Here is a 15,393-nt window from a genome sequence, read left to right as displayed (position 1 = left end):
GAGGGGGAAGAAGAAGAAGAAAGAGCGGAACAAGGAGAGGCAGGGAAAGCAGCAGCTAAGCAAGTGCTGTGCCAGTGTGGAGCAGCATCGGCTCCCACTCCCTTGCCAGCTAGTTTAGTAATAAGCAATTTCCTGCTTTTGCAATAAATGTTGCCGCGGCGGGGCTGGGAGAGGGACGGGGAGCCGGGTAATTCCCACCGAGGGACCAGGGCTTCCCCCACCCCGAGCCGCCCCCCTTCCCTGCCACCCGCACCCCGAAACCCAGCCCGGAGCCCGACCACTACCTCCCGGCGACCCAAACAGTGCTGCTCCCTCCCGGGTTTTGAGCAATGAAGAAGGCATTTGGTAAGATTCTTTCTCCCATCACTGACGAGGTCTCGAGTGCGTGTTAGGAGAAATTATATAGATTGCAGCTTGTACATGTATTGGAATCTGCAATGGGGTTTATACACAAATTAAGAAAACATCCTCGTGTATAATGCAATTTGCATATTAGCTTTTTATCACTCCTGTCTATTTGTTAAGGACTGACAGTGCATTTTGCACAATCCAAGACACAGATGAAGACATGGCCTTTGCACCCATAGAATCTGCAGAAATCTGAAGTTTCATTCTGTGCTTTTTTTTTTTTTTTTTGAGTTATTTACCTATTGGAAGTACATTGAGGGGAAAAGTTATTTGTGTTTTGCATCCCCGGTCCTGCAAAGACTTTCATGCATGCTTAACTTTAAGCACATCAGCAATCACACCGAGCAAGCGGGGGCTGTTCAGATGCTTACACTAAGCATGTGCACAGCCTGCAAGCTCAAGCTATTATTTTGTAAAATGTTAAGTGAACTGATATCATCTTAATTTTACTGACCATTGCCACAAAGTACAACTGTGCAGAAATCTGAATTATACCTTTGTAGCACTTTCTCCCTTCAGTAGTTAATTAATCTGTAATAACAGGAGCAATGCATGTAAACATTTTTATTGTAATCGTGTACAGGAGTTCTTCCACTATCCTATGCAGGAATCGCTGTATTAGCTGCAAGTGTGAGATGACATTTTCTTTTCTTCTGTGCCCTCACAGCCACCCATAACCAAAACTCTCTGTAGCCTGAGCAAGGTGATTCATTAGTGAAGCTGAGCCTACCATTTAACACATCTCTAAGAATTCCCTAATAGCCTCAGTGCCAGCAACTCTCTCGGCCACTTCCTGTGCAGATCCCTGCAGTTTGCATGCACTTCAGCTGGATCCCAGCTGCAGCCTAAGCTCTCCTTCCCTGATAATAAAGATGTTTTCTAGTTGCTCATCCAGAGTTCAAAGTTTTTGCAGGAGATGGTTTCTTCAGCCCTACCAAAGTGGCTTGAGGAGCAAATAAAGATAAGGCGAATCACAACAGCCATATCAGAAAGGTCTGGACTGGTGGTTTGTTCACAGTACACCCAATAAAGAGCAGAACACTTCAACAGTGGTGAGAACAGCAAACCTGACTGTCAGCACAAGACCCAGTGAAGTAGATAAGGATCAATTCAAGACTCTTCCCCCACCGGGAAAGTTAATTTAAGATTGGTGGTTCTGCTCTTAGCCGTATTTTAAAGCTAAGTGCCCTTGCAAATAGCCAGGGAGGTGTAGGTAGCCATTTGCTTCACGCTGTGCCAGAGGAATTGGTAGGCAAATACACAGAAGTCCTTGTGCTGTGTTATCCAAACAGGGGGAAAATGCATCACGAAGTTATTTCAGGCAAGTTTAGACATTTGGGTTTAGAAAGACCCGCTTTTGTGAATCTTTGTGTGGCATCTCAAGACCTCAACAATGCCACCATCTGCCCTCAGTCTTCCTTCCTTCCGCTGAAGCTTACTGCCCCAGAAACAGTCAGCAGAACAGTCTGTGTGCCCCTGCCATTTCACAGACCAACATCTTAGTTCAAGCCCACTTTCATCAGACATTTGAACAAAGGTGCCAGGCTTTGCACAAGAATAGCTTGAAGCACAAGCATTTCAGTCTGTCTGCCAGCTTTGCTAGGCAGGTGATAACTTTTGAGAGTGAAGGGAGTGAAGAAGCTTGGGAAGAAGCGGAGAAAAATCCTAAAATGCCACCACAAGATTTAGTCTGCAAAAAGCTTTACTCGTATTTGAATCTTCTCTAGGTTTGGGGACGATCAGTTCTGAGCATCCCTAAGGAAATGGAGAGAGAGATGCATTCTCAGTGGAGAGGAGACAAAAAAAAAAAGACAGAAATTAGGTGTCTGGCACCTAGAAATGATATGGTAGGATGCAGCACTGCATTCAGCTTCATATGCACATGATAATTATAAGGTTGAAAAAGAATTAATGAGAAAGCTAGACCTGGCGCTGTCACTAGAACCATGGACATCTGTGGAGAATCTGATGAGCCAAGTAGAAGTATGACCACACCTACTTGGAAAACATCTACAGGCATGCAAGGCAGATGCCATGATACCTATAATGTTTCCAAGCAACCACAGCCAGGGAACTTGCCATCCAAACAGCGGGTACACCCTCAAGTTCCAAGAAATCACACCCACTGTGGGCACATCTGGCACTGGGTGAAACATGTGCCCGTGTAGGTGAAAAGCAAATGCGTTACTCAGGTGCAGAGAACAGCATTCTCAGGTGAAAGACCGGAGTAGAAGCTTAATGGTGGCACTCTGGTTACAGACACTGGCGTAATGAACATATTCTGAAGGATGGTTTGGGCTAGTGGATGCTTTGAAGAAAGAGGCTCTTCTATTTCCAGCTGGATATTTGTGATTAACTTTGTTTTCTAATTTTGTTTGACTGTGGGGGTTTTAAAATTTATTTTGAAAAGAGCACAGTCAGGATGGCAGCAGTGGATTGTGCTGGGTGCTCTGCAGACACAAGTAAAAGCTTCAACTTCTTCCTCAGTGTGTGGATGAATATGTTGAATGCAACACATCCAAGGTAGCTATGACAAACAGATCATTGTCCTAACAGTATACAAAGAATTCAGAACAGAATCCAAAGAACAAGCAGATTTCACACTATCCTTGTATATTGGCCCATAGTATCTATTCACAGAGAGCTCTGTAATGCTGCTTTCAGGCAGAAAAGTTTAATTAATTGTATCCCCCCAAGTTATTGTTTGCAAAATACATAGACTCAAATCAAGTCAGTGGCTGAAACCCAGAGGAATTTCAGGGCTTCAGTTTGGTTTTAGTTGTTTTCGACCAACTGATGGGTTCAGAAGCGGCTCCGGTCCTTCGTGGCGGTGCTAATAGCAAGTTTATACTCATCACAAAACAGGAAGAGGACACGGGTAGAATTGTTGTGTTGGCAAGCCAGTGCTGTGGGTGAGGAATGAAGTAATCTGAGCAAAGAAAATGCCATTGCAGAAAGTAAATAGAAGAACGACCAAAGGGTGGCCATGTGCCCTTACAGCTCTTCAGTGCCACCTGCCTTCAGTCCCAACGCTAGTGGATGTCCAGTGCCATCTAGCAGGCAAAACAGTTGTTTACAGTAGTAAACTGATGGGTAAAGCTGGGCGGAAAAGTTGAAGCGAAAAGTGAAAAACTGTAATTCAAGGAACTAAGCAAAACGTACAGGGCAGAGAGTGGCAGCGTAGGGTGTATGTCTGAAAGCAAAGAGAAAGCGAGGGCTGACCAGCCTGCTCCTCAAGAATAAATAAGGATTTAGCCCTAAAAAGAAAGTAAGTTTCTTAGCAGAGGTTTGCAGTCATTGCTTCTCCAGGGGGGTAGTCCTGACAGTGCCACTGAAAATGCTGAGGACCAGCACATCAGATTGGAGCTGAAACAGGCATCCTCTGAGGCATTGCAGTGACCCAGGAAAATTGTGCTTGAATGGTAACAGAACAGCCGGTGATAGCTCATGAAATTAAAAAGTTACTTTACTGTCCCCTCAATAGAAATATCCCTCTACAGTCACACATACGTGTCTGGAAGGTCTTTTCCAACAGACTTGGAAGTGTCCATGGAGGAGACTCCAATTTTGTGCTAAGATGGGTTTTGAAAATCTTTCCTCTCTTAGCTGCAAATGTTCTATGTATGAATATACTATCCTTGGTAAACCTTCTTTATAATTAGCTGGGTTAGTTGGTTCCCTCACTGCAATCTATGGTCTTTTGACTGCAGTTGGTGCATGGACACAAAGAACGTTACGTTTTGACCTTTGTATAATGATACCTTAATTTCTCATACCTGTTCCTATTTTTACTAATTCAAAACTTGATAGTGCACAACTTCTACAAATAATTTTTCCACAGCTGAAAAGGAAAATACAATCTTTTAGGAAACTCACATGTAATCAAGGAAAATCAGAAACTGTACATGTAATCTGAATCCTTAATGTCAAAAATAGCCACAAAGGTCCCCAATTCAGAGCTCGTTTTATGCTGCAGCTGGTCACAGATTCACTCAGCTCTGCATTGGTTTGCATTGTAAGGGTTCTGTTCAAAATCATGGGGTTAGAAACCCAACTGAAAAAAAAAATAAACAACAGAAGGTAACAGTTTGAAAAATTAGGCTAGTCATTTAGTGCTTGTACAAGGTACTATTTTGTACACTTCTGCTTCTGTTGTATTCTTAGTGATAGAAAGTTTTAATTTCCTTGGAAGAGAAGAAACATACAATATTTTTATTGCTACAAGCTGAAGCTTTTTGCTAGGCATTCTGGCATACGCAGGGCTGATGCAAGGGGTTTTGTGACTCTAATCAGATAAAAACATTGCTTCCATTATAACAAGATCTTTGATTTCTGTTGGCCTGTGAATTTCATTGCTAATATGTTCACTCTGTACCTGTCTACAAAACATCTGTATTTAACTATGTCTGCCCTGTTAGTTAATATAGTCTGTGCAATGGCATAATTTCACTAGACTATGGGAGAGCAATAAAAAGTAAGGAAAACAACTGATGAACAAAACCACTACCTATGTGTGTTATGAAGAAAGTGAGATTTGCTGAAAATATCTCTGAGAGAGATGTCAGAAGGAAATTGAAACAAAAAGGACACATTTCTTCAGCCATGTAAATAAACAGGGAACAAGAAAAGAACTGGTGTTACTATGAAGTACGTGGACAAGGAAAAGATTAAAAATACTTTTGTACCCAAAATCTAAATGAAAGCTTTGCCATAGCTTTTAAGAGGAAGAATGGAGTTGAAGAAGGGAGCAAAGCCAGCATGATTAGTGGGAATGAGGGGATGGAAGTGGAAATTATCACAATAAAGGTGAAAGCAAATCTAAAAGAGCTCAACATTTTCAAGCAAGGGAGACCAGGTAATTTCCATCCCAGAATTCCAAAGGAACAAGTAGCAGATTGATAGCAAGAATTTGAAATAAATTTTTGAGTTGGAGGTTGTTCTCGCATGATTTGAAAATAGTAGATATAATACTTTTATTTTAAAAATTATTAGAAATTTATCTAAGTAGCCACTGAGCTCATTGATTTTGAGACCATTTCAGGCTTTCAGAAGAATTTTGAAGGAAAATATAATTAACCACAAAAAAAAGAAAGAGAGAGCAAACGAGAAGATAAACAGGATAAAATGTAACCACAACGCTGATTTTGCCGAGTATCCTGAGCTATTTCTTCGCTGAGATAACTGATTTTCTAAGCAAAGGGAAATGTAGTAGATCTAATCTATATGGATTTTAGTCAAGCATTTGATATGGTGCCACATGGGAAGTTATTAATTAAGATGGAGAAGATGGGGATTAGTACAAGAGCAGTAAAATGCGTAAGGAATTGTCTGAAGGAGAGGTGCCAATAGATTACTATTGGGATAGAAAGATTACTAGTGACTCAAGACTGAACTTGTTTAATATTCACTATAATGATCTATTGTCATTTAAGATGGAGTGTGCTAAAGAAATTTTCTGATGGACCAGTCAAGAGGCACTGTCATTAGCAGGATCAGAGTATCACGGCTGGTGAGCTGGAAGACAGTGAAAGCAATGAGCAATGGAAATGGGATGCAATTCCATACAAAAACAACATACATGTGGGATGCACTTCACCATTAGCCATAGCAAATTAGCCGTCTTCTTCAAGCTGATCGTCAGAGCTTCTTCTGCAGCCAATGAAAGCAGGAAGATACCTCGAGAGAATGGAGGTCTATCCTGCCTCTTCTGGATTCTTAATTTAGGATAAGAGGAAGTGTTATGTGGATGTGTCTGTCTTTCTGTCAACTATACAGAACCCTATGCAGAAGGATGAAGCAAAAATAATTCTCTTGAAGGAAGAAAACTGACTACAACAAAAAAAAAGAAAAGAAAAAAACTGATGCATTAATTTGTCAGTTGGATGACTGTGAACCATCAGAACATGAGGCAGTAATAGAAATGACAAATGTGATCCTGGACAAGGTTCTTTCAGTAGCAATAGGAAGGCACTGCTGACGTTACACAAGGCGCTGCTGGACTGTCACTTCTGTTGTTGTGTAGGATCTCATCACAGGTATTAGGACAGGTATTAGTCTATCAGGATGACCAGGGTAATCGTAAGAGACACTAGCTTTCCAACAAGAGCAGAGAGCTGAAAACTACAACTACTTTACAGACAAATGCTGATCCATGGGTATGAGAGATGTATGATATGTTGCTGGTAGTGGCTGGGAATTTCTGAGGTGCCAGGATCTCTTGAAGTCTTATGTTTCTAATGTTACAGATAGGAAAGTGTTAATCATCAAAAGCATGTGTGTACTTTGACTAGCTTTTTTTGGTCCTGTTTTTATTTTTTTGTCTTTTCATGTCAGTACATATATTTGTGTGCATGCAGACACACACATCCATCAATAAATACATATTTAAGTGAAGTTTTGCTTCTATTCCTTGTTGGGTAGCATAGAGATACTGAGCTATATTTTGTATTATCTGTAGTAATGCACAGAGCCAGCCAGTATTCGTTAATATGCTACATGTCTGAATATTTTTGGTGTTGACTTTCAAGTTATAGGTAACTTCAAAACCTCTTCTTGTCCTCACATTAGACAAAAATAGCAGGAAAATCCCCACCAAATTCAGCTGTGCATAAAATCTTTTTGCTTTCTTTGTGTGTATGTACTTTGAGTGGTGGTGTGTACAGTATGCATAAGTAATTAATGTTGCAAGCTGGAAGAATGAATTATTGTCAGATGGAGGTAAAGCATACAATATGGTCAAGTAAGCAGTTCCAATAATAGCTGTGCTTATAGGAGCAAAATGTAATAGAGGGCAAACTCTACAGGTTGCCAGCTCGGTGTCGATGTAGAGCTTTGTTGCCAGTTGGTGACCAGGGGACAGCAGAAGGATTGGTTTTAGCTGAATGCTTTTAAGCTTACGCGTTTACCACACATAATGAGATTGCTTCTCAAGCAGTGGCACTTATGCAAAGGGCATAGGTAATTTTAGCTTGATTTAGTTGGTGGAGGTCTAACTAAAAGCCACCTTCTCCTCCCTCCCCAACTTAGGTACATCTAGGTGAACACAAGCCATGCACTGTCATTGCTGGGACAGCTAGCTGAAGGTGACACATGCCTCTCCAGCTGGGAACTTAGCTGAAAAAAATGGAACTGTCATAGAGCAACTGGGCTATGCAAGCTCCCCAAAGCTGGCACTGCCCAGGGTGAAGTACAAACCCAGGGAGTACTACAGGTTTGGTCAGGTCACAGCAGTGTTTTTAATTAATGTGGCAGAGAAGATAATCACAAGATACAAGGACAATAAGAAGGCTCATTTCCATACAAAGTGGACACCAGAATATTAGGGTATGTTGTAGCCCAGCTGAAGACTGCCCTTTAAAGCCAATGGCTGTGCAAATAATCACTTTTCATACCGTGTAAGAGAAAGAAACTGCAGTTCCCTTGATTACATGAACACATACGTAGGTGTGTATTAACTGAGTATCAGTGGCCTCAGAATCAGTGTCACACACAAGGCACATGCATAACGTGCACGTACACACTCACAGACTCGGGGCACAGTCCCTGTAGGGTTTGCCACCTATTGTACTTGCCTCTTCACAAACAAGCAGAGTTCATTTTCAAACTGCCCAGTATACAAAGCAGATAAAGACTGGCATGGAAGAGCCCATGAGCAGCTTGGCAGCCCTCTGTAGTTACTGGTATCAAAGGTCACTGAATGCTAAAAAATAAATATGTTCCAGCGCCAGCAGGGCACTGGTGATCAAAGATGAAAGTTTCTCTACCACCAGAGAGACATTTTCTTGTTTGGTACCACTATGGACTGTATTTACTGTGATTTTTCAAGTGCTAGTGAAAATACATGGGTGTGAAACATGTTTTGCTTCATGCTGGCAGGGGATCTGCTTCTGAGGCCAGCCCCTCTTATTCTAGCATATGCTATGCTGTTCTCATGGAAAGTGGGTTTTGTGTGCACCTGAGCTGCAAAACAAAGAAATTCACTGATACGTTTGATTCTTTTTATTTTTCAAAAGTGTTGTTGGATTTTTCTGTCCTAAAAGTGTCTTTCTGTTTGAGTCTGACTTCACTGGTGCTGGTGTAAATGAGAAATAACTACACTGGAGCCACTGGAATGATATGGGTGAAAGGGAGAAGAGACTCCAGCCCAGTGCCTGACATTGTTAAACAGGGTTATAAACACCATTGGTCAGTTCATATTCATCTTCTGTGATTAACACCAATGACAATGGGAAGCCTGGCTAGTCATTTCATACCGTGTAATGCAAGGTGACTATAGTTCAGCGGACAAAGAACAAGAGATTGGGCTTTTTTTCAGGAGCAGACAGAAGACTGGTTATGAATGTTTGGGGAGATTTAGTTTCATTGTTTTCTGGATCAGCACCGAGGGCTGAGTGGTGCTTTCTTGCAGATTTCTAGATGTAGTACCAGTTTAGGGGTTATCCGTGGGAATGCGGACCCTCTGCTTCTCATTCGTCTTTTTAATACTTGCATTTTGTTTTTCCTTTTGTTCGTCTAGAGGCACAACATCTCTGGCAATGTTCTCATACTGTTTTAGCATAAGGACAGTGTATGGAAAAAGCAACATACTAGAAACCCAGATGCTGGTCCCTGGTGCTCTTCTATTGCCCTTGGACCAGAGTGTCCTTTACAGCAGCTTTTAGCCTGCTCTAACCAATGATGGGTGACAGGATGGTGCAGGGACAGGGAACCATGAATATCATTGAACACCAAAGACACAACAGTGGCCGCCTAGTACTACACATGTAGTACCACAGGCTAAGGAGGTCCATAGCAGGACTCTGGGGTGAATCAGAGCAAAATAATTTCAACCTTTGCTTAACTCCTGGTGACAAATTCAATGTCCTAGATAGTGATGATAGCCCCATTCCTTGGTGTAACATTTGCAAACTGTGACACGTTGCCAGGTAATAGTTTACTTATCCAAAGTGTCCGCTAAAGATCAAACCTGATGTAGAGAGCAAAACAATATATATCATCAACAGTATTCACTGAAGAATATCTTTAGCTTGTCAGCAAAAATGTAGCATTTAGGACATTACATTTTTCAGTGGTTTTACAAACACTAGAGAAGGATACAGAGCAGTAAATTTTACACTCATAATTGTACAGATAAACAAAGAGGCATATCTTTCTTCCAAGTGCTCAGGCAAGCAAGGACCAAAGGAAAATTCTGGAGTAGTGAAGGACCAGAAGTATGTGGTTGTGAAACTGATGAACATCATCACTGCCCTTTTCATCTAGCACAACAGATATGCTGCATTTGCTCTCCCAAAGGCAGGAGGCAAAGGACAGCTCCTGAAGAAAATCATTGCACCTTCTCACATATCAAGTGACTCAGCAGTACTCGTTTAGGGGCTGAATGAGAGGAGAGCTGGATACAGCTGGATACAGAAGGAGGGGGAGCTGGAGTGGAACAGCTGGGCACTTCTGCAAGTTCTCCCCATTCTCAGCACATCTAAACAGTACATCTAAAAACACTCGGGATTTGCTTTAGGAATTGAGAACTTGCCCAGAGGCTGAGAAACAACATGACGTGCCTTGGGCTGCAGGAGTCCATGTCAGAAACTGGTTAGAGCACAAGCATTTCTGCATCCCACTCCTCTGCTTAGATGAGCAACCCACGCCTCTATAAATCATACAGGAGGCACTCATGTTACTCAGGCTTTATGTGCATGCAGTAAATCACAGAGGCTGTAGCGAGGGAAGACCCATCTGCCTGCTGGCTGCCGGGGGCATTGAGGCAGTGCTGACTGGTGGTGGTGATTGCGTTGCCACCATGCCCTTACTTACTTTTTTTAAGTAGGCCATGGAGTCTTCTGGTGCAAAAAAGGGTTGCTTCTTCCTTGTCTATTCTTAAACCTGCATCCTAGCTATCATTCAATCTGTTATGAAACACTTGTCTTAGGATAAGATCACTGAGGAAGCTGTGGCAAGACAACCCTGACAATTTCTGGATGCTGCAGATCTTCTTGGCACTTATCTCTTTGATTACAGTCCTGAATATGCAATAGAAACTACATTTTCCCACTCCTCTATGGTTACTGCAGTTTCCTTGGTGAGTGTTCCCAGCCCCTGAAACTCCTGTCTCCTTCATTATCAAACTTATTCTGAAGTGCTGCTGACTGCTCTGTTCTTTATCCTCTCTGTCCCAGCCTCTTTGCAGGGCCACAGTAGACTGTATCAGGAAACAGCTTATTGTTGCTATATAATACAGTGCAAAACTTTCTGATCCCCTTGGTTCTCTACAGGGCAGTCAGGTGAGACTTGACTTGTGGTGGCTTCAGTAAGGGGCAAGATCCCATTTCTGACAATAATGCTGTTTGTGCGAATCATGTCAATCTATTCCTTAAGTGAAGCATCTCGCAAGAAATTGATCCCACTGAGTGTCTTCCACTTGCATTGGAACAGAAAGTATTGGCTTTGTTCTCTGTAACCACAAATGCTTTGAGACTTGCCTAATTGAGACAGTGTATCTCCTCTTCTGCAGGGATTTCAGCAATAGAAATCAACAGAGGCAATCTTGACTTAAAGCGGACATATTGTTTTCTCTCCACTTTGGAAATTACTTTGTCCAAAAGGGCCAAGATTTGTTGGCTCTCACAAGGTGAAACCGTGAGCAGTGAGAGAGGTCTCGGTGATAGAGTGAGGAATTTGCTTGGTTTGTTACTGTGATTGCGTGGCTGGATTTTTATTAGTTGCAATGGCTTTCCTGGCTCTGCATAGAACAAAGTGTGAGTGATATGGGACAAGAATGCTTCCAGGAGCACTGGAGAGCTGCTTTTATGGCCATCTTAAAATTATAATAAACATAAATAGTTAATCTATTACTTTTATTTTTCTGCTAAAAAAGCAAGAATAGGATAAAATATTAAAGCAGAAAAAGTATTTTTTTTAAGATGGGCTGATAACTTGTTAAAAATGCATGTATGTATATTGTTGTTTCTGCTTTTGCTGCTTTAAACAAGTGGCTATATTTTGTTTTTAATTAAGAATTAAGGGATTTGTATGCACATGTCTACAGTGGAGACCCCCAAGTGATTCCGAGATGAGGGTAAACTGTGGGTTTTTTTCAGCTAGTTGGATTGAAATTACTTACTACTTGAATAGCATCTGCAACAGCGTAAGGCACGGAAGCAATTTTTCTTTTGTAAGAAGATGAAAAAGAAATAAAAAAGGAGTCAAAGAGTAAGCAGGCTGAATGGGCCATTAGCACCAAACTCTAAAGATGTAGAAGTCAAATAGGATAGAAAGGCCCCATAAATTTTTACAACTCCTCGGAGAAAAACACTGTGATTATTAAAACATGAAACCTTGCTTTTCTAAAATGCTTAAAAGATTAATATAGAAATGTCATACTGTGGCTGCTGGAGGGATTATCCTTAATGGGAATGTTAGAAGTTATTTTAATGTAAAGCAAACATAGCCACCGAAGAAAGATCAAAAGTGGAACAAATTCAAGGCTCTTAGTTTCAGGAAAATGAAGTTTGTCAAGAAACTATTTCTACTCTGTTAATTAGAATGAGCAAATTCTCCATAAATACTGTATATATATGACATAGAAAGTGATGACCTCATCTAATTAGTCATTACCTAATCCAATCACTAGCACAAGAGCAAGGCTTAGGTGTCTTTTACGAAGAATTTCGTTCCCTTTTTGGCTTGAGAAAAAGTGTATTTTTGCTAGTGCACATTTTTGTGAGGTCACGTGCATATGTCCAAATAGTTTTGACGATAATCCACCATCCACAGGCAGGGGAAGGTCGGTCACATGGCACAGTGGCAACTGCTCCCGGAGTTTGTGGTCTTTTCCATGCAAGAGCAAATTCTGTGACTTTTTGTTTTCTTTTCAATCTAGCATTGTTACTCTTTTTAATGTAAACTGACCACAGAGCAACATACTGCTTTGGTCTCTATGTAAGTCTTTGAAGCCTAAATAAAAACTTCAGTGTTGCTAATTTAGAGCAAGAAATGTAATATTTTCTTTGCTGTTCAGGATAGCACTTAATTTGCTGTCTGTCCTTGTTTGGCCAGTGCTGCAGTCAAACACCTGATTCCGTTAGACCCCCAGTTAGCAGCGCGAGACTATCAATTCCAGAAGCAGTAATTGGTTTACAAATTGTGCTGCTGTCAACTTGTTTTTTCCGCCAACGTGAGGCACAAAACCACACTACACCATGTAGCGGTCCTCACACATTGCTGTCCTTGTTTCCCTATGAAAGGGTTGGACTTGCGGAACACAGGTTCTTTTAACATTTATTTCTAAAAAGATCCATCATGCCAGTACTCAGCCTGAGTCTGCTGGTTTCGCTAAAAAACTTTCCCAGAAAGTAAGAAAGTGCTAAATCATTCTAGCCAGTGTGAAAATTCACTTATTCAAATGTTTAGTGTCATATATGACAGCAAGATACTACTCGGTAACAAGGATATTTTTCTTGAAAATAATTGCAAGTGTTTATAGGGAAGTTTAATTCAGCTGTCCAAATCTGCTGTCTCTTTCTCCTGTCTTATCCTGGGCATAGAAATAAACTTAAATGAAATTAATGTCATTGTTCACCTGCTTGCAGCCCTGCAAGCAGTCAGCCCTCAGTTTTCAGTTCAGACAAGATACCATCACCATGTAGTTACTAGTCACCAGAAATCTTGCTTCAAGCTGGAATCCATTTTTTAAGAGCTCTGCAAGTGAAAGACAGTCCTGACAACAAAGTACTGCAGTGCCTGAGATGTGCAGCGCAGCGTGCTGAGGACTTGGCTCGGTGGAAGGAAGGTCTTAGTTGAAATAGAGGAATTTAGTTAATTGTCAGGATTATTAAGAGTTAATCTTTCTTCCTTGACTCTGTAAAAAACTGTAAATTTACCAAACTCCAAGCAGTTATTGTTGGAAGAAGCTAAAATGTATCCCAGAATATAAACTGTTGACCTGGTGAAACAGGGGTCAGTATTTACAGAATCAAATACTTCATTTATAACAGAAAACAAATTCACATTAGATTATGGTCCAGAATTGTACCTAGCAAGTCTTAGATTTATTTTTACTTTCTTACAATTCTTTTTAAAATACAAGAGAGTGTCAGGGATATCTAGCAGGTTTTCTCTGTATAGTTTTGAGAAATGTGCTGTTAAGATAAAACGAAAGTGCCATAATTTCCTGATGTATGCTCACTCTAAAATGCCAAATACATTAGTATTTTCCCCACCAGTCTGGTGTAACAATGACAAAACCAATGCCATCCGTTTCTTTGTTATGAGCCATGGGCTACATAGCAAATCATACAAATGAAGTGGCTATGACAAAACAGTCAAGCTGTACATTAAGCAAGTGTGCACCATCCCTAAAAGAGACAGAGGGCTGTAATTCTTGCTTCCCTGATGTTCCTTTAATTTGCAGCAGTGTAGAACAACACAAGAAAAAGAATCTGCATGCTCTATTCCCTCATTACGATTCTTTGATTACGATATCAAATGCAGGGTAAGAGCCACTGCACAGAAGCTCAGAATTTGCAGCCTTGTCCTGCAGAGCTTGTACTCCTTCTTACACATCAGTGCTCAAGCCAGAATTCACAGTTACAGTAGCAAGTTGAACAGAGAACTTGATTTACAGGGTTGTAGGATCATACCTGTAAACATCCTCCTTCCCCACTTGCGTTCAGTGCTCATCACTCGTTAATTTCCTGCCTTCTCTCATCCCCACACTGTATTTCCAAAAGAACTCATTTTCATAACTGACTTGCTAGCTGGTCGCTAGGTTGACAGAGCTGAAAACAGAAGTTTTCTAGTTACAAGGTGCCAAATGCAGAGTGACAAGGCAAGCATCCTGGGCTGCTCCACTAATGAGCTTCAGGCCTGACAGAGAGGGTGAGCATGTAGGGGACAGGACGGGACGGTTTCTGTGTTCAGAAAGAAAAATGATAATGTTGAAATCAATTCTAGCAGTGGAGCTCTACGAGTGGCAGCCACGGAGCCTGCGTTTCACCCTCCTTACCTGCTTAATCCTTGTTCAAACTGCTGACACCGTCAGAAAGACAAGGTACCATCTGTGCTTGTATTTTTTTTGATGCGAACATAAACTTGGTGGTTTTCATGTCATTTCACGTAGCGACTCAAAATCTGTGGAATAAAAATTTCCAGTCACTACCAAACTGAAGATGGCAATGTTCAATGCATAAAAATATCCTGTATGCCGGTACCAATGCTTTGCATTCGAAGTATCTAACATCCATTTCTGCATACAACCTCAACATCCATGGCAATGACTTTTCTTGAAACTGGAGCAAGAAATGCTGGTGTGTGTGTTGTGTTTCTTGATGTTGCTCTGACAAATGAGCTATCATCCTAACAATGTTAATACTTTTCATTTTTCTCTAGTGTCTTCTGATTTTCTTAGATCTTAGCATAACACCCAAGACCTGGGTGTGCAGATGCCACTTAATGTCAGAAGAGAGGCTCCATTGCATCCATTTAGTATCCAGAAGCTCAGGAACTCGGGTACAGAAGCAAGATAAGATCGTGAACAGGATGGGGTACCTGCTGGACCAGAGCTGATCTTAGCAGCCAGGAGACCCAGGAAATTATTTTTTGTATTTTAATAACAGTAGCAGGCAATTGCAGTGTTTTCTAAATGCTTTTTTTCACAACACCTTGAAAAAGTAACCCAAAAAGAAGTAGTTGTACGACACGGGTGATGCAGTGCTGAAGAAAGAGTAAACCTCTTGCTGCACAGGCTCCTGAGCAGAACACCAGGTTTCATGAAAGATGGCAATACACAGCACATTTGGCTTCACAGCAGAGTTGCCAGGCTCTCAGTGGCCCTGATTCATCCTTTCATGGCACCAGCAGTGCTGTCATGTAATGTAGGCTAGCAGATCTCACCAAAGCCACTGGAGATATGCTGGTGTGAAGTGGTGTAACCATTTGGGAAATCAGACATAACATACACTAGAAAGTATCTTAAGATGGAAGTTGTCTAAA

At 41.3% G+C, this 15,393-nt stretch overlaps 1 long non-coding RNA gene across 1 annotated transcript in view; it reads left to right on the top strand.

Annotated features, from left to right (window-relative positions):
* The window catches only part of LOC128145502 (uncharacterized), a 188,940-nt gene that overhangs the window by 149,571 nt on the left and 23,976 nt on the right, over positions 1-15,393 (top strand). The gene's annotated exons all lie outside the window — the stretch shown is intronic.

Source organism: Harpia harpyja, chromosome 9 (assembly GCF_026419915.1).
Source record: "Harpia harpyja isolate bHarHar1 chromosome 9, bHarHar1 primary haplotype, whole genome shotgun sequence".
In the NCBI taxonomy this organism is placed as follows: domain Eukaryota; kingdom Metazoa; phylum Chordata; class Aves; order Accipitriformes; family Accipitridae; genus Harpia; species Harpia harpyja.
The sequence above is the reverse complement of the archived record's forward strand: the minus strand, read 5'-3'. Positions and strand labels throughout refer to the sequence as shown.